At 41.0% G+C, this 26,878-nt stretch overlaps 1 protein-coding gene and 1 pseudogene across 2 annotated transcripts in view; one reads left to right on the top strand and one right to left on the bottom strand.

Moving 5' to 3' along the window:
- Window positions 1-26,878, bottom strand: part of LOC109458300 (dehydrogenase/reductase SDR family member 2, mitochondrial-like) — a 104,397-nt gene that overhangs the window by 45,269 nt on the left and 32,250 nt on the right. The gene's annotated exons all lie outside the window — the stretch shown is intronic.
- LOC109436087 (small ribosomal subunit protein eS21 pseudogene) lies at window positions 1,023-6,301 on the top strand (annotated as a pseudogene).

The following is a 26,878-nucleotide window of genomic DNA, read 5'->3' as shown; positions in this document are numbered from 1 at the left end:
AAAAAATCAATTCAAAATAAAGTTAATAACCCTTTTGCCATGACGGTCAGATATATCTGAATGAATATTTCCATCTGCTGACTGTGGCATTCTAGTTTACCCCAAGAGCTCAAAAAAAAACAACACACACACAAAAAAAAACTTTTCCTTCTACTGCAGAGTTCAAGTATATTCTCAGGTACTTGAATCTAGGGCCAGAAGTCTGTGAGTGCTGCGTGTTGGGATGGGGTTGGTACACAAGCCAAAAGTAATACTTTCAGGATACCGACTAATTAACTCGAACTCCTAGTTTTAACACTGTTTTTGTTTTTATTTATTTTTTAAAATTTTATTGGGTAACTGTGTTTCTCCAGGGCCCATCAGCTCCAACTCAAGTCGTTGTCCTTCAATCTAGTTGTGGAGGGTGCAGCTCATCTCCAAGTCCAGTTGCCATTGTCTATCTAGTTGCAGAAGTGGGAGGTAACGCAGCTCACTGGCCCATGTGGGAATTGAACCAGCAACCTTGTTCTTAAGAGCTCGTGGTCTAACCAACTGAGCTAACTGGCCTCCCCAACACTGTTTTTAGAAGGGATGAATATCAACTAAAGGTCCTTCCTTCATTTTTCCAATGATGCTGAATCTTCTAAGACTGATTGGTTTGCAAAAATCAAACCCATAATAGATTTAGTGAAGGATACATATATTTCCACCTATAATAGCAATAATGAATTGTGTGTGGATGAGTCCATGTTGAAATTCAAGGGGCGTGTATTTTTCAAGTAATATCTTCCCAGTAAACCAAGTAGAAAGTGGGGCATAAAGATTTGGTCACTCTGTGATGCATGAACAGGATTTCTGTTGCGGTTTGATGTATATACAGGCAAAGATTCATCACAAGATAGGAAGGTTGGATTGGGAGCAGGGGTGATGTCCAGTTTGCTGAATGGATTTGAAGGCAAGGGACATGTAATTTGTACAATTTTTATTCAAGTGTAGAACTTTTTGAGAGTTTAAGATTGAAAAAAATTGGAGCATGTGGTACAATGCGTGCCAATAGGACAGGACTACCTTCAGATATGAGGATTGGCAAACTAAAGAGTGGTGACCTCCTGGTAATGTAGGGAAATCATGATCAATCAGTGCTTGCTTGCACTTGGCAGGATACAAGGAGAGTTAATATATCTCCTCTGATGGGAATGGTGGTGTCAGTGAAATGCATGTAAGATCAAAACAGGAAATGAGAACTGTGTTGAAACCAAATATTCCAATTCTGTACAGTGCATTTATGGGTGGAGTTGATTGTTTTGATCAACTCTGTGTCACTTTTCCTTTTGATATGAAGTCTGAGAAGTGGTATCAAACCGTATATGGCATTTTCTCATTGAAGTGTCTCTAGTAAATGGCTATCTATGTTACAACATTCAAAATCCTAACAATAAATTGAGCCAGCGGAAATTCAGGGGAAAAGTTATAGATGGATTATCGATTATCAAGAAAAGATGGGGAAAAAAGGGGTTGCAGGATGTCTGCACCAAAAGAAATTAGGCTGACAGAGCGCCATTTTCCTAGGCAATTTGAGGACAAGAAAAAGCAGCCTAATTGCTGCGCGTGCAGCATTATGCCCTCACAATGTGCAAAAAAAGGGAAAGGTATTTGCAAACGAAAACAAACCACGTACCCTGTTTCCCCGAAAATAAGACCTAACTGGACAATCAGCTCTAATGCGCCTTTTGGAGCAAAAATTAATATAAGACCCGGTATTATATTATATTACATGATATTAAGACCCGGTCTTATAATATAGTAAAATAAGACCGGGTCTTATACTAATTTTTGCTCCAAAAGATGCATTAGAGCTGATTGTCCAGTTAGGTCTTATTTTCGGGGAAACACGGTATTATTGTGCTATGTGTCCTGGAAATCCAGAAATCTGTGTTGTTCCTTGTTTTGAGAATTATCACTCAAAAGTAAAATATAAAAAATCCTGTCAGTGTTCCAGAAAGGAAGTTTAGGGAAGCAGATGTACATTTTTCTATATTTTTGTATATTTCAAGAATGAGTAACAATAGGAAATTTTTATACATAAAAATAATGCCATTTGTATACAAAGCAGCTCAAATTGTTATTATTAAACGCATAAAATAGTCAAAATATCAACTTTTTTTTTTTGGTGGATTTCTGACACATTTTGAAAAAAACTTGAAATCAATTAACACAGCAAAAGAATTAAGAAAGAAAAGAAAATAGCAAACACTTAAGATAAGTGGAAAATACAAAATAGGAGGATGGAAATAAACCCAAATATATACATTAGTGTAAATGGACTGAATGCTCTACTTAAAAGAAAAAAATTATCAAACTGGAGAAGGAAGAAAGTAAAGGAGGGAGGGAGGGAGGGAGGGAGGGAAGGAAGGAAGGAAGGAAGGAAGGAAGGAAGGAAGGAAGGAAGGAAGGAAGGAAGGAAGGAAGGAGTCTAACCATAGTCTGTCAACAATAAACACATATGAAACTTTAAAAATAAAATAAACACATATGAAAATTAAAAATAAAATCTTTTTTTTTTTTAAAGTATATAAGAAGGTTGAAAGTAAAAGCATGGAAAAGGATATATCATATTGTGTTCAGGAGCCCCAAGATTACCCTCAATCGTGGGTTCAATAATTCATTTATCTGAGACCCACAGGACTCAGAAAAGCTGTTATTCTCATAATTTATTACAGAGAAAGGATACAGATTAAAATCAGCAAAGGGAAAAGGCAAATGGGATAAAGCTGCAAAGCAACCAGGTATAAGCTTCCAGGTGTCTCGTCATAATGAAATCATATGGGGACATGCTCAATTCTCCTAGCAACAGTATTGACAATATATGTCAAGTGTTGCCAACCACGGAAGCTCACTCAAGACTTGGTGTCTGGCCAGAGTTTGCACTGGGGGGCAGTCATGAAGCACTTACATGACTGATTTTATTTTATTTATTTATCTGTATTTTTCAATTACAGTTGACATACAGTATTATATTAGCTTCAGGTGTACAACATAGTCATCAGACAATTATTTAACTTACAAAGTGATCATCCCATAAGTCTAGTACCCATCTGACACCATACATAGTTATTACAATATTATTGACTATATTCCCTACGCTGTACTTTACATCCCTGTGACTGTTTCCATAAATGGCAATTTGTGCTTCTTAATCCCTTCCATTTTTTCACCCACCCCCTCAACTCCCCTCCCATCTAGCAACCATCCAAATGTTTTCTGTATCTATGAGTTTATTTCTATTTTGTTTGTTCATTTATTTTGTTTTTTAGACTCCACACGTAAGTGAAACCATTTGGTATTTGTCTTTTTCTATCTGATTCATTTCACTTAACATAATTTCCTCTAGGTCTATCCATGTTGTTGTAAATGGCAAGATTTCATTCTCTTTATGGCCGAGTAATATTCCATTGTAATATGTACCACATCTTGTTTATCCATTTGTCTATCGATGGCCACCTAGGTTGCTTCCATGTCTTAGGTATTGTAAATAATGCTGCCATGAACCTAGGGGTGCTTATCACATGGCTGATTTTAGCTACTCAGTCTCCAACACTCTAGAGGTCAAACTAACACAGTGTGTCCCAAGGCTTCAGGCACAGAAAACACTCTTATCAGGCAAAATATTCCAAGGTTATCCTTCAGGAAGCAGTCATAGACCAGTCCTGAAAACAGGGCTTTTTTTTTTTTTTTGGAATGTGTAGTTTCACCACCCAGGCCTGCTGAGTTAACCCTTTTTTTGCACACATGTAAATACTAAACAAAAAAAGACTATAGCAAAAAATATATGTTAGGTATAAAGAAGGTAACTTTATTCAAAAAGATTTAACTCAACAAGAAGATACACAAATTTTTAACTTACATAGACCTAAAACATAACCCCCAAAGCATAAAAGAAACTTTGACAGAAATACAAGGAGAATCAACAATCATGTAGAAAATATCTATATACTTCTCTTGGTAACTGATAGAACAAGCAAATCAAAAAGTCACTGTGAATATAGAAGATTTAAATAATGTGAGTAACAAAATAGATTTAATGGTCCTATATGAGATCATACCCAGCACACACAACACACATTAAAAATTGACCATGTTCTAGACCAAAAAGTAAGTTGCAAAATTTTTTCAAATTATTGAAATTGTATCGAGTGTGTTCTTTTATTATAGTGCAACCCAGCTGGAAATCAATAATAAAAAGAGAATTATACTATTCCTATGTGCTGGGAAATTAAGAATATACTTCTAAATGACTTTAATTAGAAGAAGACATTATAAGGAAATTAGAAAATATTTAGAAGTAAATAATAAGTAAAAATGTCACTTATTTAAACTTGCCAAAAGCAGTTAAAACAGTATGTACAGGGAAAGTTATACCTACAGTGTTTATATTAGAAAAGCCAAAAATTAATGAAATAAGCATCCACCATAAGAAGCCAGAAAAAAATACATAAAATAAATCCAAATAAAGTATAAACAAGAATATAATGAAAATGTGAGTGGAAATTAACAAAATAGAAAACATGTCACAGAAGGATAAAGGAAACCAAGAGTTCTTTGAAAAGACTCAGTAAAATTGACAAAATCTGGAATGATTAAGAAAAAAGGAAATCATGGAAAATAGTTGATATCAGGCATAAAAAAAGGGGAATAATAGAGAGGTCAGACATTAAAAATATTATGAGATATTATGTTAATAAATATGAAAATTTAAGTGAAGTGGACAGATTCCTAGAAAAAAGTAAGTTTTCAAAGATGACTCAAGAAGAAAAAGAAAACTAACCCATCCTATAATGATTAAAGATATTGAATTAGTAATCAAAATCTTCCCACAGAAAAACCTCAAGCCTAGATGGTTTCACTGATGAGTCTACCAAAACAATGTGGAACAAAAGGTAATTCTGGTGTTAATAAATTTACTAGAAAGAGAAAGTGTCCTATGTTAATGTTTTTAAATATATATATATTATCTTATATTTTCCTCTAGCACTTTTATAGTTTCATTTAAATATCAAACAACTTGATTTATGTGTAATTTATATAGTCTAAAAAATGAAGTAATGATCCAGCTTTTTAGTTTTTCCTAATCTCTAGCCTCTGGAAGAACTGAAAATAGAAGAGGACTAGAGATTTTACCTTTCATTTGATATTTTTCTGGACTATTTCATTTTTTAAATTAGGCATATATATGTCTTTAATATTTTTTAAAAAATAATTTTAAAAATGGTTCCCATGTTTTTCATAGTCTTTACCTAAATATGGCTAACCTTGGATTTTATGCTCTCCTGGATGGTTTTGTTTTGTTTTTTAAGTTTTTCCATACCTCCTCTTACATTATGTATCTATTACTTCTCCTGAGTACTGTCATTACTCCTCCTATTAACTTCAACATTGATGAGACTTAGAGGAGAGAGGCCCATGACATAAGGACTCAAGTAGAGGAGAATGAGCACCAGAGCAAGAGTGTGGGCAGTGCCCTAAATCAGGGGTAAGAGGTATATGCTATTTCCATGGACATGAAAGAAAGATAGAGCTAAGACCTTTGGCCAGATCTTTTATGGAGTGAGCCCAGAGGTCAACTTCAGGAGGCTGACTTGTTCAGAGGTTGTGCTAACTACAGAAGAAAGATGGATCCAGACAAGATGGGTCCAGGAGAACTGAGAAGGGTCTCCATATGACACACAAACTCCCCTGTTCTTGATAAAAACAAGTAGCCCCATTCCATAAGAGTCATGACTGAGAGTCATGGGAATGGCCACTGGGACTGCACTCAGTAACATTCACTCTAGTAAAACAGCAGAAAACACCACATCCGAGTTAGAAGAGTGGTTTATAACATGTGAAGCACTTCAATCAGCCTGAGCTTCGGCACAGACAAGAGGACTGTTTGTGACAAGAGGAAGACAGCATTTAGCCCTATTGTCTTGTTGGTATCAGAAGTTTGTGTTGGTGCAACCTGGTCTCAGGTTACAGAGCTGAAGAAATAAATCAAGAAACTCCCCAGGTCATGGTGGCACCAGGCATGGCCGCCACATACAGCACGACGCTGGCGAGGTCGTGGACCTGTACTTGCAAAGGCTCCACCAGCAAACGCCTCATTGGCTCCAAGGAACACATGTCCATCCAGAGAAACATGGCTGAGGATAACAAGGTGACAGGCAGGTTCAGTGGCTACTTTAAAACCGATGCTATCTGTGGGGCCATTTGCAGGGTGGGTGAGTCAGATGCCTCCACTCTCCGACTGGCCAAGGCCCTCAGCATTATCTCAAGTAGCTTCTGACTGGAGAGAATCACGGATGTGGAATACGTGTCATAAATAAATAGTGAAAACCCAAAAAAGGAAAAAGAAAGAAAAGAAACTGCCCATTCCACCCCCCTTTCAAATGTGCCAGGAAGAATACGCCACCACAGACTATAGCCCTCAGCAGCAGAGGGGAGGGCGTGGGTACAAAAATACATAGAACCAAACCTCTCACCAAGGAGAGGTAAACAGGACACTGTCAAGTCCCAAGTCTTTCCATTTATTGGTAAAGCTCTTTATTGCTAGTAGTAGTAATAACCTAGCACAGACAAGAAAACAGGCAGATCAGATTTTTTGATAATTCAGGCAGCTACTGAAAGGTTTGTGATTCAGCACATGTGGGAGCTCAGCCTGGCCAAGCTCAGGCCTCAGGGACCTACCCTCCCTCCACAGTGACAAGGACCAGCAAAGATCTTCTGTACTGGTCAGTCCAGGGGAGGAAGCCCAGGCCAACACACGCAGGGACAAACCAAATAAAAACAGATGTTGAGGACTAACATAATGAACCCTGGGTTTGGTCAAACACAGGGGGGGTCATAATCAGGCCTGTGTGTAAGGCGGGGGAGGAGGAAAAGTCACTGTCTTTAAGCCAGAACTCCATGCTTCTGTGGTTGACCACAGTTCCTCGTGTTCTCTGAACTCTCTGTGCCACACAAGATTCCAGAATTTCAGGAGGCATTTCTGGGTGCAGGCATAACTGGTGATCTCTTCTTGCCTTTGATTCAGCCTGAGCCCTAAGTCTGGCTTTTCTTCAAATCTGATTTGAAGACAGCTACTCCAAACATCCTTAGTCTTCTTCATTAATTCAACTAAACAAACATTATGGAACAACCAATATGAGATGGCCGGGTTATCACACAGTGGATTAGGTCTCGAATATTTATGTGCCATTGGTAAACAGGTATTGAGACAGGTTAGTTAGTCTGAAATCAGGCAGTTAGAGACTCCTTGGTAGACTGAGCAAAAACAGAATACACACAGGACACAAGGCAACTGTACCAGGACAAAACTGTCATCAATCATACTCTGGGACAAATGGGTTTGTTTCCATGGTCTCCCCCAAGCTGAGCAGTAGAGTCTGGGAAACATTGTATCCATAGGCACCCACATCCCAACATCCCCCTCCCAGGTAGAAACAAAGGTATATAAACACAAGCTTTTGCCTTAGCTCTTGGGCATCCCAGCTTCGGGTACCCCCTCCCGCTCGGAAGCTGTAACTCTTTGCTTGCTATGATAAACTATCTTCCTGTGTAATTTTTTGCCTCTCCCTGGTCCATGTATCCATTCTCCGGCTCCATGAGACGAACTCCGGCAATCACTAAGGAACATCCTACATCAGTATCATTAAGGTTTTTTAAAAAAAATCAAGAAAGCTGGTACGCTGTGACGGGGAGGGAGATAGACCTGCAAGGGGACCTGAAAACACTATGTACTTGTAATAACCACGGGAATTGAAGCCTCTGCAGGAATAACAGAGACTAGCTCGGTGCTCACCAATCCCCTTTCCTCTCCTGGACATATAGGAATCCTCCCTGACAATTAAGTTGAAGCAATATAATAATTTCTGCCTCTGCCTGGCCCCCAGATTTCCCACAAGAACTTTGACTCCCCTATTTGCATGGTTGGAAGTGAAGGATTCTGAAATGATGGAGTTGCGAGATGGAAGCAGCCAGAATCCCTGACTTTCTGCTTGATGAAAAGCTGCCCATGAGTGCCACAGAGCCTCCGCTGGACTGTGACACAAACGATAAATTTTTATTGGTCTAAGTCACTGAGATTTGGGGATTGTTTATTAGCCAGTATAGCTTAGCCTGCCCCATTGCCATGAGCGAGTGTGGAGCAAGGAGGGTCAGGCAGCCACTTCCCCCCCCAATGGTAGTGACCTCAGTATAAATAGACTCCTTGAAGCCCAGAAAAAAAATGAAGGAATTGGACTCCCTAGGCAGGTCTCAGTCAAGAGACAGGAAACTCTTCACAGCCTACAGCCTCCCTGGTGATTGTCACTGGGATAGCTATGGCTTCTCCTTCAGGCGAAAATCCCTCCTACTCACAGGGGTATTGCCTCCCCAGTTGACCTAATATGTAGATGGTGGCACTATCTGCTACCAATTTCAGGAAGAACAGCTTTAGGGGAGAAGTGCAGAGACTCAGATGTCGTAATATGACAATGGACAGCTATGTGCCAGGGCACAGTAGCTAAGAGCCTATTTCAAGAAGTCATCCCGGAGATGAATTTAGTAGATTTCTTTATGCCTCCTGTTTAGGGCTTATTCTTCTCCACCCCTGGACACCTGCCTTGTTGTTCCACTGAGGTGGTGTTGTTTACCCATGACATGTATACTTTCTAAGCCTAAGGGAATGTGGGATCATCTGGCTATCACAGAGTGGCCACTTGATAAACTTCTGCTGCATTAACAGAGATGACTGAGAGGGCTTGCATTAGAGGCCTTAGCATCTCCAAATCAGATTTGAAGAGAAGCCAGTGGCCATACTAATCCCAAAGCAGAAAGAGAACAGCCCAGTCCCACAGTAGAACCAGAGATACCATGGTCAACTGCAGAGTCATGAAGTTCTGGCTTAGAAGGAAGAACTCTTTCCTTTCCCAGCCCCATACACTGTCCAGGTGTGTTTCCTATGTCTGAGCCAGAATGCTGGAGATGCAGAATCATTACGTTTCTCCCAGTGCCCAGAGGAATTGGCACTTCCTGGGAAAACATGTCATTCCCAGAGAGAAAAAGAGATACAGAACCTGAGGACACTGACCAAACCTGGTAATTTAGTGGAGAACCCAAACCTGGTGACTAGGAATGTAACAAGATTTAACAATGGAGCAATTCATCCATTTGTGAATTATTTGCATAGCAGTAAAATGATATTAAAGTGAATGAGGGCCTGGGTTCAGACTCTGTAGGCAAATGGAGTCACTTCAGCACTCCCCTGAATATGCTGTATGGTTCTTGAAGGCTATTAGGCATCCAAACAAACCCAAATATATTTCTCCTTGCTCCCTTACATTTACACAGAAGCAGAACTCCTGTGAGGAAGGAACCTGAGAACTTTTGACAGCCAAAGTTACTACAGTATGCCTAAGGAGCTGGAGCGTCCCTGACCGAGACCAGCTGGCAGGACCATTGATGCAGCCTGAGAGGGAGAGAAGCAGGAAGTGATGGTGGAAGGAGATCTCAGCTGATGCCAGAACCTGCCCTGACGCTGCCAGCCCAAAATCAGGTTTATGCCTCAAAAGGGCTCAGGCGGCGCTGAGTGGTAATATTGGAACACTATGTCAATTGGTATATGATATCCCTTATTATCCCTCTACACCACTCAATACACACACACACACACACACACACACACACACACACACACACACACCTTTTATAGCTACATGTAACCCAGTAAGAATGGTTCCCCTGACTGTGAAGGCTGAGGTAGTGGGGGGATTGAGGACTTGTGGGTCATGACACACACAAATGGATTCTTCACTAGGCTGTTTTGTGTGAAGTCTTAGAATTTCATTCACAAATGATTTAAAGCCCAAAATGGGGGAGCAAGATATTAACCTGCTCCCCACTTCTTTTTCTGATTTCTGGATATTCTTTTATAGCATTCAATCGTTTTTTAAACAAAAATGTTAAAGAATAAAATGTAAATGGCTTATAATGCCACTTCCCAGACATTTGCTATTAACTATTTATAAATGAAAGCAATATGATACATGGATATAGTTAGATAAGTCAAATATTACAGAAAGGTACAAAAAATGTTTTTAAACACCTGCCAATTTCACTCCCTAAAGGCAACCACTACTTTAAAAATATTTTTATGTACCACTCAGAAACAAAATGTGTGTGTGTGTATCAGCATGCATATTTATATCTTTTTTGGTCCTATCAAGGGATTTCTGTAGGCTGTTCTGCACATTACTTTTTGCACTTACTAATACATTTTGGAGATGAGCATTATAGACCTACTTCATTCTGTTAATAGATGGATAGCATTCCATAACAGGGGTACATATACCATGATCTACTTAACCAACTCCCTGTTAATAAATATTAAGTAGTTTCCAAGTAGGTTATTTTGTTGTGTTTTGAGTTTTGTAATATAAATAATTCCAATATAAACGTTCTTGTACATGTATGTTGGCACATTTTTGCAAGTACATCCATGAAGTACATTTCTATATCAAATAGGAAGAGATTTGTATTTGAAGAGATTTCTCATATTGCTTTCTCAATGTGATTCTCCCTGGCCCCACTGTGTAATAGCAGTTCTATCTTGCTTAATGATCTGGGTCAGTTAGTCCTGTCAGGATGGTGACTCCTGTATTTCCTTACTGTCCTTTGTCACAAGGAGCCCAAAGTAGCCAGATGGCAGCCAAAGCTTATAGTTCAATAGAATTCTTGCTTTTTCCCAAGCGAAAGCGTTTCCTCTTTGGGAATTCTTTATACTCACAGAGCCCAGAAATGTAGGGTGGGGAAAATTTTTCTCCCACGTTGGTCTCTGGGAGTGATGGTAAACAGGGCCACTTCTGCTTCCATCCCTTGGTTCCCAGAGCAAAGTGAGGATTCAAGATCCCGGGTGTGGGGACAGAGCCCCAGAGAGCAGTTTCCAGGCTCTCGGCCTCATGTGGAAAGGTGCTGACTCGGGTAGTAGATGGCCATCAGCTGTGGCTAGTCGGCCGTCAGCTGTAACCCTTGAGCCATTGGCCACTAATATAACTGCCGCGGCTGTGCTGGGGAGGGGAGTTGAGGAGAGTCATTGGTCGGTTGGCCGAAAAGTAGACAGCAGGTCGCACGTCGTGTGAATCCAGCCTCCAGTGAGACTATAGTGGTGTGACTCCCCTACCTATGGCTCCGTGGGTGTTCCTTTTTGGCCTCACCATATCCTGTGTTCTTGTGCGGGGAGCGGGACTAGAGACCCCGCATGACACCCCGCGTGACACCGGGGTATGAACTCTAACGGCCCATCTCATCTGTAGGGTCTCATTGTTTCCCACCCAGGGCCCTGTCCTTGGCATTGCAGCCCTGCCTTAGTTGGGAGTTGAACGTTCTATGCGGCTCCTCTGCTTTTATGGTCAAGTCCTGAACCTGATTCTCTGCTTTCTCTGTCCTCTGGTTGCAGGAGATAGGAGCCTCTTTATATGCCCCCCAGGAGGTCCTCCAGCTTCGATATAGCTTTTGATAACTGACTAATTACTCTCAGCTTTCTGTTATCCTTCTCCAGAGCATGAATAGAGTTGCTATTTCTCCCATTTTTCAAAAGACTTGCAACAGTTGATGCATTCCCTTCCACCATCCACCACTGCAGTTCATAACTGATGAAAAATTGCACTGCCACCTTCCGTCACTGCTCCACCTACCACCGGTGATGCCAGCTGGATAGCCAGTAATCCAGCCCTGAAAACCTATCTCATCATCTGCTTTCTTAGAATACTCCCGGTACCCACTGTTCCTACTTAGGTTTCTCGGAAATCAGACTCTGAGATGGTAACCAACATGCAGGAGGTTTATTAAAAGTGCTTTTGGTATCAACACCTGTGAAAGGGAAGAGGGAAACAGGGTTAGGCAGAGGATGAAGTCTACGTAGCTGTGATACAGCCTCAATAGAACACCTCAGTCACCTCTGCAGGGAGATCTGAAGATGGGATGACCCTTCATAGCTCTCCTGAGTTGGGGTGAGAGGGCTGAGCTCAGTTCCACTCATTAATCAATCATTGGGTGTGGGCTGCTGGGAAAGGGGCATAACCTTGGGCATGGCAGCTCTCTTCAGCTAAAGAAACCCCTGAGGGGGTTGATTGTTGAGGGCTTTCTGCCAGCAGCAACCCCAGCAGCCGGGGTGATAAATCCTCTAATCCTGAAGGGTGACCCGGGAAGCAAATATCAGCAATCACCACATAACTAGCCCTACCTGTTACATAAACCCTTGGGTACTCTTTGCAAATAGAAAAATGTACCTAAGGATTATGTGCTCTGTCCTCTGCTCATTTCCAGAAACAGGAACACTGAGGAGCAGAGTACCCCTGACAGCCTGTGCCCTCACAGGTTTGCCAAATGTATTACAATAATTTCTTTATGGCTCAATCACATGGCTGTTGGCTGGAGGTCTCAGTTTCCCACCACCTGGGCCTCCCTGTAGATCTGCTTGAGTATCCTCACATCATAGCAGCTGGCTTCCCCCAGAGTAGGTGGTCCAAGAGAGTAAGAGAGACACAATACCATTCAAGCCCTAATCTCAGACATCACAAACTATCCCTTCTGCCATATTCTATGCTTTAAAAACAAGTCACTGGGAGACCACCTCAGGGAAGATGTAGATGCCTGATCACTGCACTGTACACCTGAAGCTGAAGCTGAACAATAATGAATGTCAACTACAAGTTTGTATGTATATGTATATGTGTGTGTGTGTGTGTGTGTGTGTGTGTGTGTGTGTGTGTGTGTACTTACAAGAAGCGGAGTACAGCATTAGGAATAGAGACAGTGGAAATGTAATGGCTCTGTGCGATGTCAGAGGGGTAGTGGATGGGGGAGGGGGGTTGACACAGTGTGAGGGATAAATGATAAACATCTAACTATTACTCTGTTTTGTGCACCTAAAACTAATAAAATTATTTTTTAAAGAACCATACACAAAAAAAGCAAGTCACTAAGTATATTGTACACTTAATGTGAGAAGAATTAGGCTCTACCTTTTGAAAGAAGTAGTGTCAAATAATCGTGGACATATTTTCAAACCACTACATATAGAGAAAAGGGTGGTTTCCAAATCAACAATGATAGATACTTCTGAGGAAGGGAGTAGACTAAAGGAGTCAAGTAAAAAGAGCTTTCTGTTTTTCCTCTGCTTTTTGATAATAAGAGTGTGATCTTGTCATACTTTTGTAATTAAAAAATAGAAATATTATTGTAACAACTATGTATAGTGCCAGCTGGGTACTAAACTTACCAGGGTATCACTTTGTAAGTTATATAAATGTCTAACTACTATGCTGTACACCTGAAACTAATAAATATTGAGCATCAACTATAATTTAATTTTTTTTCAATTTAAAAAATAGAAGTATTTTTGACTGTTGAAAACATGGCAACCAGTGAAACTGGGTCAGAAGCCAGATACCCATCTAAAAGGCAGACTGTGACTTACTGGCTATCTCTGTCATGGTTTCTCCTGCCTGTCCCCACCCAACTAGACGCAATGGAATGAGGAACAAAATGATCATTGCTGAGAGCTTCTCAGAAGAGTCATCATTTTCCTACACATAACAAGGAGTCAGATGACGCACTTTATTGAGAAGTGAAAAAACATTAGAACCATTAGTTTGTTTCCTGCATCCCCATTCTTCATCCACAATTTCATTTAATACGGAAATCATCTTATTACATTTGATGGCTTGATGACAAGCTCTGGGGCACAGACATCCCAGGGAAAGTGTCCAAGAGGGCATTAACTGGGAGACTCTACACACTCCTGGCTCCACTAAATTGAGGCCTTGGGATCACTCCCGTTCCTGTGTCCCACATAGACTCCCATTCTCCAACATCCAGGACCCTCCCCAGTATCTCCAGAAATGTTGGGAAACCCTGTGGGAGGATCTGTGAAGGTCCAAGCAGGGAAATCACACAGCAGCTAGGTAGGGGCTATCCCTGGGCCTAATGGCCTATCGTGAATTTTTGTCTCTCCACCCTTCCTGGGCCTTTGCTGACCCCTTCAGGCGAGGGAAGGAACTTCAGCTGTGTCGACAGGAGCATAATCTATCTCCGCAGGCTCCTGCCTCTCCCTTACCTGACCCTTTGCGTAGGGGAAACTGCCAGAGTCCCCAGGCTCCATGCTACATGGAGGAAACCCATCTGTCAGGACAACAAGCAGGAACAAAAAGGATCTTCTCCCTGCATAGAAGAGGGTACTTTGTAGATGTGGCCTATCCCCTCATTGTACAGACTAAGAATCATTTTATGGGCCCGAAAGGCATTGCTGGAGGACCCAAGTTTCAACAATTGTCCCTAGTCTAGATTCAAGTCTTGCATTTGTCATTTGTTTGTGATTTTTTTCCCTTTGAAGGAAATCATGCACTAGAGAACTCCCAGTTTGGAGACATTTTGGGGTAGGGTAGGGCTGCTTCCCTAAATTGGGACTCCTGCAGATGTGGGACATGAGGGAGCCCCCAGCGGCTGTGGGCAGCAAAAGCATAGCTCTGATTCCATCTGCTGCCCCTGGGAGCTACTTAAGAAGCAAAGTCTCTCTCTGACCCCATTTCCATCACAATATACCCTATCTCCAGTTTCCCTGCTCCTCTGAGAAGGCTCTCCAAGGTAGAGGTTGCAGGTCAGCAAAACCCAATGGTCATCTTCTTTTAAGAATGAAACTCCATCTCAGCAGCTTCCCTAGAAGTATCTCTAAATATGGGCCCTGATGTTTGCTTCCTACACAGTAATCAGGTGGGGGGTTTTCCCAGCACCTCACTGGTCAGACTGTCAAAGACAGTGTTTTAATGGGGGGATGTGATTAGAGGTAAATTAACAAAGGGCAGATTCAAGCCTATAAAATAGGGATTAACTTTGGGCAAAGTGGCATTTACCTAAAGAGTTAGCCTCCCTAGCCCACATGAGCATGAACTTGAAATGTTTAGGCTACTGCATTGGGGATGCCTTATATTAGGTTGGTGCAAAAGTAATTGCAGTTTACAAGGTTAAAAAAATGCAAAAACCGCAATTACTTTCGCACCAATCTCATAATTCTGCACAAGAAGTAACATAGTCAATGATTTCTGCACAGTGAACTTTTTCAGGACAACCTGGAAGTTGTCCTCCTCTCTTCAAGAGCCAGGGCTGGTTATAAATAGCTCAGTGCGAAGCAGAAAGGGGTAAACCATTCCCAGACACTAAGCAATATGCATTTCTGCAGACTTACCCCTACAGGTAAGGGGGGACTGCTGCAGCTAATTCCCTTTCACTGCTCAAAACATACCTTCTGAGGCAGACTCAGTGATGGCCCCCTGAAGATATCTACATCTTAATCCTCAGAATTTGTAAATGTTTCCTTCTGTGGCAAAAAATAAAATAAAATATAATATAATAAAAAACACATTGCAGATGTGATTACCTTAAGGACCTTGAGATTAGGAGATTATCCTGGGTTACCTGGATGGTCTGTAATTGTCATTACAAGTGTCCTTATAAGAGGGAAGCACAGGCAGATCTTGGAAGTGGAGGTTGGAGTGATGCCCTTTGAAGGTAGAGAAAGAGGGCAGAAACCGAGGAACACAGGTGGCCACTAGAAGCTGAAAAATATAAGGAAATGGATTTCCTCTGAGAGCCTCCAAAAGAAACCAGCTCTACCAACACCTTGACTTTAGCCCAGCGGGACTGATTTGGACTTCTGACCTCCAAAACTGTAAGATAATAAATTTATATCGTTTTAAACCACTAAATTTATGGTATTTTGTTACAGCAGCAAGAAACTAATATACTCTCTCTAAGTCTATCATTGTGTGTTATTTTTAACAGTTTTATTGACATATAACTGACACACAATAATGGTACATATTTAAAGTGCACAATTTGATAAGTTTTGATATCTGTATACACCCATGAAATCATCATCACAATCAAGATAGTGAATATATTCATTACCTCCAAAAGTTAACTCATGTACCTCTGTAATCCCTCACTCCCGGCCCTCCCTGAGCCGCCTTTTCTCCCTTTCAGGAAACCTCTAGTTTGTTCTCTATCACCAGAGATTAGTTGGTTTTATATCGATGGAATCATGCAGTGTGCACTCTTTTTGTCTGGCTTCTTTCACTCAACCTAGATGTTTTGGGATTCATCAATTGTATGTGCATATCATTAGAGTAGTCCTCCCTCACCGTATCCACAAGTTCGCTTTCTGTGGTTTCAGTTACTCATGGTCAACCACAATCCACAAATATTAAGTGGAAAATTCCAGAAATAAACAATTCATAAGTTTTCAATTTTGCACCATTCTGAGTAATGTGACGCAATCTCACTCCTTCCCACCCTGGAATGTGAATCATCCTTTTATCAAGGGTAACCACACCCATTCCATAGTCATTTAGTAGCCTTCTGGGTTATCAGATCAACTATGGGGTGTTGCAGTGCTTGTGTTCAAGTAACACTTATGTTGCTTAATAATGGCCCCAATGTGCAATGGTAGCGATACTGGCAGTTTGGATATGCCAAAGAGAAGCGAAAAGTGTTTCCTTTAAATGAAAAGGTGAAAGTTCCTGACTTCATAAGAAAAGAAAAGAAAAAAATTGTATGCTGAGGTTGCTAAGACCTATGGCAAGAATGAATCTTCCATTTGTAAAATTGTGAAGAAAGAAAAAGAAATTCATGCTAGTTTTGCTGTCACACCTCAAAGTGCAAACACATCTCATCACGTAGGCATTTTTTCATCTCACATCATCACAAAAAGAAGGGTGAATACAGTACAATAAGACAACACATTTGTATAAATTTTATTACAGTATGTTTTTACAATTATTCTACTTTATTATTAGTTATTCTTAATCTCTTACCGTGCCTAATTTTAAATTAAACTTTATCATGCGTATGTATGTGTAGAAAACTATATATACAAAGTCTGGTACTCTTCATGGTTTCAGGCATCCACTGGGGGTCTTGGAACATATTCCCTGCTGATAACTACTGCTGTAGTTAAGTCCCTTTCACTGCTAGGTAGTATTCCATTGCATAGATATACTACAATTTGTTTATACACTCACTTGTTAGTAAACATCTGAGTTGTTTCCATTTTAGCTGTTATAGAAAAAGCTGCTATGAACATTCATGTAAAAGTCTTTGTATGCTTTCAGTTTTCTTGGGTAAATATCTGAGTGGAATGGCTAGATCAGATAATAGGTGTGTGTTTAACTTTTCAAGAAACTGCCAAACTGCTTTCCAAAGTGGTTGTACAATTTTATACTCCCAGCAGTGATAATAGCTTGCTTTTACATTTTTCAGTCTATTTAAGCGTTTCATTAAGTGGAGCTCATCTCCACCCATAAATATGGTTTATAAAAAAATGCAATGTTGGGGCCCGCCTGGTGGCACAGGCGGTTAGAGCTCCGTGCTCCTAACTCCGAAGACTGCCAGTTTGATTCCCACATGGGCCAGTGGGCTCAACCACAAGATTGCCAGTTCAATTCTTCGAGTCCCGCAAGGGATGGTGGGCTCCGCCCCCTGCAACTAAGATTGAACAGGGCACCTTGAGCTGAGCTGCCTCCGGATGGCTCAATTGGTTGGAGCGCAGGCTCTCAACCACAAGGTTGCCAGTTCGACTCCCACAAGGGATGGTAGGCTGCGCCCCCTGCAATGGCAACTGGAGCTGAGCTGCGCCCTCCACAACTAAGCCTGAAAGGACAACAACTTGAAGCTGAACCACACCCTCCACAACTAGGATTGAAAGGGCAATAGCTTGACTTGGAAAAAAAAAAGTCCTGGAAGTACACACTGTTCCCCAATAAAGTCCTGTTCCCCTTCCCCAATAAAATCTTTAAAAAAAAGAAAAATGCAATGTTACAGTAATGAAAAGCATGAATACAAACAACAGAGAAAAAGAGACAATGAAAATTAGACAGAGGAAACAGAGATAAAAAGAAAAAATAGTAGTCAAAGGGCGGAAATTGGAGAAGAGGAAAGGGATAGAGGAAAATAAGAAAGAATGAAAAGAGAGGGAGAAACACAAGAAAGTGGTATCAGACCCAGCTAGAAACACATGGCTCGTGCAAACCAGGCTAGTTAAGATTTTAATAAAGGGACTATTTTCAAAGAGCTTATGAAAGCAACAAGGGATACTGCAGTTCCTTGGTTACCACCTTTAGGCCTAAAGGGTCTCAGGAAAGGAAGATTCTGGGCACTCTCAGGGAATAGCCACAAGAAGAGGGCTACCATTGCAAGTGGGATGCAGCCATCCCTCTTAAACTGGAAGGGCGTGAGCTGCAGCAGTAAACATCTCCACCTCTATCTGTACCACCCCCATCCCGTCTCCATCTCCTGCTGATGGTTTCCGTGAGCTGAACCCAGCCAGAAGGCATCAGAGTATATTGATGATGTCCGTGTGGGCCAGCTTTCCTGGCTAGGAGTGGATGGGTGCAAAGTGGGTCTGAGGGGCAATAAAAAGAAGACACCAAGTAGAGAACCCAACAGAGGAAAGGGACAAAGAACTAAGCTGCTTCTTCATCTGCCTCTATTAACGACATGAAAAGACTGAGAAAGCAATGTGCAATGATTTAGGAACAAGCCAAGGGAAGGCGGTGCCTTGTGATGTGCAGGGCTGTGCACCAGAATTTGGATTATAATTGGTCCACTCAGTTTTGAGATCTATTTTGAAGGAGTTATTAACTTGGGCTTTAAAAACAAACAAAACGATTAATTCTAAAACTGTTGCTGTTGCAGATCTCATCCTGTTTGTATCCCTACTAAAAAGGGGGAAACTCTTCTAAATCGTGTGACGTGTCCACAGATTTGAGTGAATGTGGGCTATAAAAGCAAGTATCTTAATGTGATTACTTTTTGGAGATGCAGATTTTAAGCATTCTATTTTTATTTTTATTTTTTTTATTAGTTTCAGGTGCACAAAACAATGTAATAGTTAGACATTTATCACTTATATCCCTCACACAGTGACAGTCCCCCTCCTCCCATCCACTACCCCTCTGACATGGCACACAAGAGGTTATTTTTTTCTAGTAAGTTTTTTTTTTTTTTTTTTTTTAAACATACTGTCCCTTTGCCAAGCACTATTGTAGGCCAGAATTTATGATAGGGATCATTTTAGCAGAGTTTTCAAATTTTAACTCTGGTGTTTTATTTCATGCATATACCTTGATATTCATTTAAAAACTCTTAAACAAAAACTAGATTTAGGGAGCCTATATTAATGAAAAAAGTTAACAGCCATGAGTAAATATTGGAGAACATTTATTGTCAGTAACTTTTCTGTAAATTATTTCTACTGCAATTTTCTTGTCTATTTAATAAAATACAAAAGTTAAATTAAAAAAAGCAGGTATCTACAGTGGGAGGAAAGTTGAGTTAAGGACTGGTGACACTTCTTGGCAAGACACAAAATGTCTTTGAACCTTAGAGTTGATGCAAAAGTACTAGTAGGACAGGTCTTCTTGGCTGATGGTTATTCTTCCTGTTTGTCAGATGACCTACATATTTTGGTGTTAACCATCTCCCTTTCACTCATTTCAAGCTGAGGACTGCTGGCAAGAGAACAAGATAATCAAGGGAGGAACTCAAGCACCTGTAGGATTTACTGGGAGAGCTGGAAATGTTCTCTGCAACCTTTTTTCTTTCTTTTTTTTCAAAAATCTCATAAAATCCTAAATTTCATCTTGTTTAAATTATATCTATATTCCATCTTTTAGGGAATCTTTAGGGGGTCCATAAACAAGCCATTCATAATAAAATATTTTTAGAGCACTTTATTACCTCAGGTGGGAAAACTGAGATCTTTCTTCTCATTGAAGGTATGAACTACTAGTGCCTAATAGGGATGAATTCATCGGCCGCTTTTTACAAAGTGAACACTGAAGGAAAACCTTCAGATGATTGGTAGGAATTTTAACGTCTAGAGAGCAGTCAAGTTTTCTTTCATTGAAGCTTCCTGGTGATCTGTTTTGTCTGTTCTCTTTGCTCAGAACCTCTAAAGGGGAAAGTTAAGAAAAGTCGAGCTTATTGCTATTAATTGCTTCTTCCAGTGCCCGCAGTCCAGGAATCTAATGAGGTGATACTAACAGGACAGGTAGTCTGCTATGTTCCCACAAAGTTTGATAGGTGGAAAGATAGTCAACAAAATTTTCTATTTATCTGCTCACAAATGTGAGCCAATTTAGGGGTAGAGTGGAAAGAACAGTTAAATATGAGGTCAGCAGTTTGGTATTCTAATTCCACTTATTTTACCAACTAGCTGTATATGCTCAGGTAAAATGCATTCAATGTTTCTGTGTCTTTTTCCTATAGCTTTTCAACAGAACGATTACATGTAACAAGACTAACCCACCAGTTAAGACCATTCAACAGACACTGCTGTGGGGTAGTATAGCCCAGGACAGATTTAATGATGTAAACAGGAAGTGTCACAAAATGCAAGTAAGGAACAGCCTAGGACAGAAAAGGACAGAAGAATACAGCACAAAGAAGCGGAGTACAGAAGTTTCACCACAGAATGGAGCTATAGGCCAAATCACCACACCACACAGAGCCAGAAGCCATCCGCACGTTAGTAAGTTAACAGCAGGAATTTTGTAGGACATCTTAGAGTCTCCTCAGGAATACAATTGACAGACTCTAAAAAAGCAAACTTTGAGCAAGTGCATAAGCAAAGGCCCTGTGCTCGTCAGCTAGGACTGACAGAGCAAAACACCACAGACTCGGGGGCTTAAATGACAGAAATGTATTTCTCACAGTTCTAGACCCTGGAAGCCTGAGATTAGGGTGTTGGTAGGTCTGGTTTCTCCTGATCCCTCACTCCTCGGCTTGCAGAGGGCCATCTTCTCGCTGTGTCCCCACATGGTCCTTCCTCTACGCATGCAGAGGTGTCTCCTCCTCTTCTTACAAGGACATCAGTCTTATTGGATTAGGGCTCACCTTTCTGACCTCATTTAACCTTCATTACCTCTTTAAAGGCCCTATGTCCAAATATAGTTAGTAGCATTGGGGGTTAGGGCTTCTAGATAGGAATTTGGCAGGGACACAATTCAGTCCATAACAGGCTGTAATATCAGAGAGAGCTCTGTGCAGACTGACACGGGACAAGAATAAAGAGACACAAAGAATATGGAAAACACAACAGGAAAATCCAGGCAGAGCAAAACTGTGTTCTCTTATCCATATCTGGATAAAAGTCTGTGCCAATTTCCTGAGGATGAATTGGGAAACAATTTATAATTCATTCAACACAGATATATTGAGTATCCTCTGTGTACCAGGGACTGTGGTAAGTGTTGGGGATATTAAATTAACTAAGCAAGGAGGCCATTAGACTAAGGTGGATCTAATGCCGTGGCAGCCTAAGTAAGCAAATCAAAATCTAAGCCTACAAGTGCCTCAAGATTACCAAATTGCAACCTAAGGACAGCCAGTCACAAACAGCCAACTGGGCTTGAGGCTATAGCCAGTCAACAACAGCCACCATTTCTCTATAAAAGTCTCTCCTGACACTCCGGCAGGTGGAGTATTCCTAACCACTTCCAGTTTGGTGCTGCCCAATTCAAATCGATTTTTGCTCCGATAAACCTAAAATTTTTAATATGCCCAGTTTTTCTTTTAACAGGGGACAGGGATGGAACTTTAAGCACAAACAGCTCACCTTCAAGCTTACAGCTAATAGGGAAGACAGAGTCAGGTGACGGATACTCAATGCTATAACCGCACATAGACTGAGGTTGAGGAAGGGACTGATTCAAGCAGAGATACCAGCAGAGCAGAAGCCAAAACAGCAAGCACGTTTGAGAAACTGACAGGCCGGCTCCAGAGAGCAATGGGAGAAGGTTGTGGCAGATGAGTCTGGACATGACCTGGGAGAACTGGGAGGCCAGGTTAGGATTTTACTCTTTATCCTGAGATCAGTAAGAGGCCCTTGATGGATTTCAAGCAGGAGCTGACATGACTAGCTGTCGGTTTTGAAAAGATTACTCTGGCTCCAGTTTGGAAAACAAATCAGAACCCCCCACCCCATATGTCATTTAAAGTTCATTATATAAAAGCATGCCCTCATTACCTGTAGTCCCATGCTATGGTATAACAAAGAATTTGTTTGGTCTTTGTCCTGGCTGGGTTCCTGGTACAGAGCTTCTAAAACTTTTGGGATTTCCCAAGAAATAGAAGTGTGTTTGTTATTCATGAGCTCCTGGGATCACACCTGAGTTTATGCTAATAAGATGATTAAGGGGGAGCTACCTAGAAGTCACCAGAAAGACCAACCACTTGATTAGAAAGTCCACCCTGCCCCACGTCCAGTGTTAGGGAGGAAGGCTAGAGATTGCATTCAGTCCTTGTTCCGTGATTTAATCAAGCATGTCTAAGTATCAGGTTGGTGCAAAAGTAATTGTGGTTTTTGCAATTATTTTTTATCTTTTAAACCGCAATTACTTTTGCACCAACCTAATAATAAAAACTCATAGAAACTGGACACCAAAGCTCAGAGAAGCGTCCTGGTTGGTAAGCATGTTAGGTGTGCTGGGAGGATGACAGATCCTGATTCCTCTGGAGAGGTCAGGGAAACTGCATTTGGGACCCTCTGAGACCTTGCACCACCTGTCTCTTCATTGGGCTGGTCTTGTTCTATATCCTTTATAATAAAATTATAATTATAAATACAGTGCTTTCCTGAGTTCTATGAATCATTCTAGCAAATTATCAAACCTGAGGGGGTTGTGGGAACCTCCCAAATTTGAAGCCAGTTGGTAAAAAATGTAGGTGGCCTGGGGACCCCCAAAGTTTGTCTGGCATCTGAGGTGGAGGCAGTGCTGTGGAGGACTGAGCCCTCAACTTGTGGGGTCTGCAGTAATTCTGGGGTAAGTACCAGAATTGGATTGCAATACACCAGATGGTATCAGACCAATGGACTGAAACAGAATCCAGGCCATATTTTGTCTTGGTCACTCTTAATTTCAAATCAAAGGATCTTTTGTCAAAGGGAGTAAAAAGACTTGTCCCAAAACTAAGAAATGGGCAGATTTGTCTGCACTGGAGAAAAAACACTGGCTTCGGGCAGCTCCAAATTCAGATCTGGTTACCTGGCGGCAAGCCCCCTGGCTCGACACCATTCATGCTTTCTTGTTATTGGCCTGAACACAATTCGGAGGTTCAGTCTTGTTATTGCCATTCCTGGACACACTGCTGCTGCTTGTCATTTGCTCTGGAGAAGTGTTGCTATCACCGGCCTGAGAGTCTGCACGCCTGTCACCTCAGACCACCTTACCATGAACTTCCTTCCCAACAACCAACATACACTTGATGTTTTGGTGACCTGTGAAATGAAACTACACGCGACGTTTCATGCTTCTTAAAAATGAGCTGCCACATAAGCATCATTTGCCAACTCTAACACCTCTCCCTTCGTACCCTTTCTAGACCATCAAACTCTTTAGTTTCCTTGTTAACAAATTAATAAACGTTGAATTGTGCTTGAGATCAATTTATCTAAGAAAATTTTAAAAATATCGTCTAGGAGTGACAATACTAAAACTTCATGCTAGTAGTGGTCAGCAGAAAAAAACATCTCCCAGAATGCTGTCTTAATAAGGCCCTTTCAGTCCAGATAGATCACAGGTTACATATTTAACATGCCCAAGCAAGGCACATGAATTAGAAACATACTGGTACTTAAGACTAACACATCATTTAACAAATTCTGCCATTAAAGGTCTTTAGGCCTTTTTAATCATTTGTATTATAAATTTGGTTATCAAATTTTTCATAACTAGACGTAAAATCCCATTACAAATGATTCTCAACAATAATTCTCTTCCAAGTCATCCACAGCAGCAATGCTTCTGATTTTAGTAGTGGTCTTTGTAATAACAACTGTCCAGGAGGAAAATCCCCAATTGCCCATTCTCTTTGTCATAGATAAAGCTGAAAGAACTCAACCAGCCAAGAAGCAATTCTATTTTTTCCTCATTCCTTTTGCAGCAAATGTCTTTCTACCACTTTCTTCTCCCCTTCACCTCCTCAGACATTCTAATCATTCCTCCCAGCCAAACATATAAAAATATTTTTTTAATTACAGAGGGTGCCAAAACAATGTATACTCATTTTAAGAAAGGAAAACTATATTAAAATCGTAATGCTCAATATATACCAATAACAGAAGATGAATACTTGTGACATTCACGTTTGACTTCAACAATTATAAGAGGTGCTCAGAGTGGTTACCATCAGCGTCTAGGCACTTCTGATTACGGTGAACACCAAAGTGTCCACTTCTATACATGTTTTTGGCACCCCCAGTATTTAGAAGTTGGAGTAAGAAAATAAATGGGTTGGTTAGCATTTTTCTCCTTGTTCTACTGGGTGCAGAGCTCATTCACTTCAGAGTCTCTAGAATGTGTTCTAATTCATTTCCAGGTTCTACACCCCTCGTCACTGCGGTCATCTGCCTAAGGCTGATTTTGCAAGGACCAAATAGAACCACAGAGTAGAGAAAGAGTGAGTGGACCCTGCCCCAGCTTCTTGTGCTGCCTCCATTATTTTGTACCACCAGAACTAAGCTTAACTACAGGTTCCCATTCTTGGTCAACCTTATCAAGATTTCTAGGGGATCACTAGAAATATGTCATTACTAATTGTGTTCTTGAGTATATAAGAAAATAATATTCTCTATTTCAGAGCAGAAGGAAGAGAGTGTATGGTGTAATTTGTTTATACATTCACACACACACACATACACACACACAGACAGATACACATCCTGTTTCTATATTTTGGCTCTGTTTTGTTTCTATGTGATCTGGGATTATGCACCTTCTCACATAACCTTCCACTTTTTTCAAAACATTTTCCCTTATAGACAATATTCAGAGATATTTTTAGGTACCAGTTACCAGAAAAAAAAAGTCAAAGTGCTTTAATAAGCATTTATAGTTTTCATCAAAATTAATGGCGTTTTTTAAATACAATTGGTCCTTATAATTATATAAATGTAGTCACATTAAAACTGGTAATGTCATTGATGAGATTTTTTTTTATTCCGAATAATTGGACCAACTACAAAGCCAACTAAGATTTTTAAGTGTTATTTTCATTCCCAAAGGAAATACAGGGAAGTAAAAAAGGATAAAATCTTCTTGGTCACAGCAAGAACCCAGAAGACTATTATATCTGTCTCTTTACAAATTTTACCTCAAACACATATATACAAAAATCTACTTCAAACAAACCACTGCCATTAACTCAAACCTGATCAATAAAATCAGCAGAAGAGGGCCCCTCTCCATGCCAGTACAGAGAAAAATATAATACACCACCATTATTTGGGACACCTGGGGACAAAAAGATCTAAAAACTTTCCCCTTGAAAAGAGTAGGAAAAATAAATAGCAGTCTTTTAGATTCTGTGAATGGGGGGCAATATGGCTAGAATTGTTTATACGGGGTATTCATAAAATCCTGTACTACTTTACATTTAACTTTAGAGCTTTGTTAAATCTGGTGGTAAAAATAATTAAAACATATTTACTTTGAGATAAAAGAGTACGTTATCCTCTACTAGCTGAAATGAACTTCAGTGCTGCTGGTCATAGCACAGACTTTTCCTTCTCAGCTACAGAAATCATTTGTAATTTCTTCAGGATCCGGAATAAGCAGCACAGTTGTTCTGTAAAGGGTTTAGCATGGACACTAACCAGCGTCCCCTGGTGCAGCTGGAACTCATGGGAGCAGGGTCAGGAGGGTGTGGGGACAGAGTCCCAGAAAGCAGTTTTCAAGCTCTCGGCCTCACGTGGAAAGGTGCTGGCTCGGTTATTAGATGGCCATTAGCTGTAATCAGATGGCCATCCGCTGTGGCTGGTTGGCTATCAGCTGTTACTGGTTAGCCATTAACCACTAATATAACTGCCGTGGCTAAGCTAGGGGGTTGGTTGGCAGAGAAGCCGACAGCGGATTGTGGCTAGCAAGTGGGGTGGGTTGGTTGGCAGAGACAAACGGTGGGTTACGCATCATGTAGAGCCTGCTTCCTGTGTTTCCAACCCAACCACCAGCAAGACTGTAGTGGTATGAACCCCCATCCGTGGCTCCGTGGGTGATCCTTTTTGGCCTCACCATGTCCTGCGTTCTGCAAGGAGCGGGACCTAAGTCCCTGCATGACACAGGGTCATATGGGAATCAAAATTGTGCCACAAAAGGGTTCCTTGTGAGCATGTTACCATGACTCTGACGGTTGATGGGGTCAGAGTAGCCTAATGCATCCCTTTTCACAGAAACACTACATCTGTCCCCAGCACCCTCACCTGAGCGCTGCATAGACCAGTATGGACACCTGCTACTCCTCTTTCAAGGGTCTGTGGTTCCTCAGCTCTTGTTCTGATAAACAAGTTAATATCTTAATTTAGGCTTCAGTAGATCTGAAGTGGCCTGACAGTCATTCTGCCTCCTTAAAGTGACATGGCACTTTTCAGCTTTGCTCTGTTTTATGTTGATTTTATAGTTTACAGCTCAGAAAACATTTAACCCCCCTTTTTTCCAAGTTCTTGTAGGTGACCTCACTGTTGCCTCCTCATTCTGTCATCAGGTAATATTACCCACATTTGAGAATAACAGAACAGAAATTAAGGTCAGAGAGCTGGTCCCCAAAGCGGGACTTGAACCTAGGCCTTCTGACTGCTAATCCTGTTCTTTCTACCTTACCAACTATTAAAGAGAAGAAACTGTGACGATACCCAGCTACCTCAGCACCACTAACCCCAGATCCTTGAGCCCAGCCTAGCGTGTCTGCTTCCTCCCTACCTCTCTCACGCTGGCCTCAGCAACATACCGCAGCAGGCTACCTGTTCCAAGCCTCCCTGGTGTTCCAACTTTGCTCG

Source organism: Rhinolophus sinicus, chromosome 3, assembly GCF_057876585.1.
Source record: "Rhinolophus sinicus isolate RSI-liver-muscle chromosome 3, RSI-T2T, whole genome shotgun sequence".
Lineage (NCBI taxonomy): Eukaryota > Metazoa > Chordata > Mammalia > Chiroptera > Rhinolophidae > Rhinolophus > Rhinolophus sinicus.
Note: the sequence above shows the minus strand (reverse complement) of the source record. Positions and strands in the feature narration are given on the sequence as shown.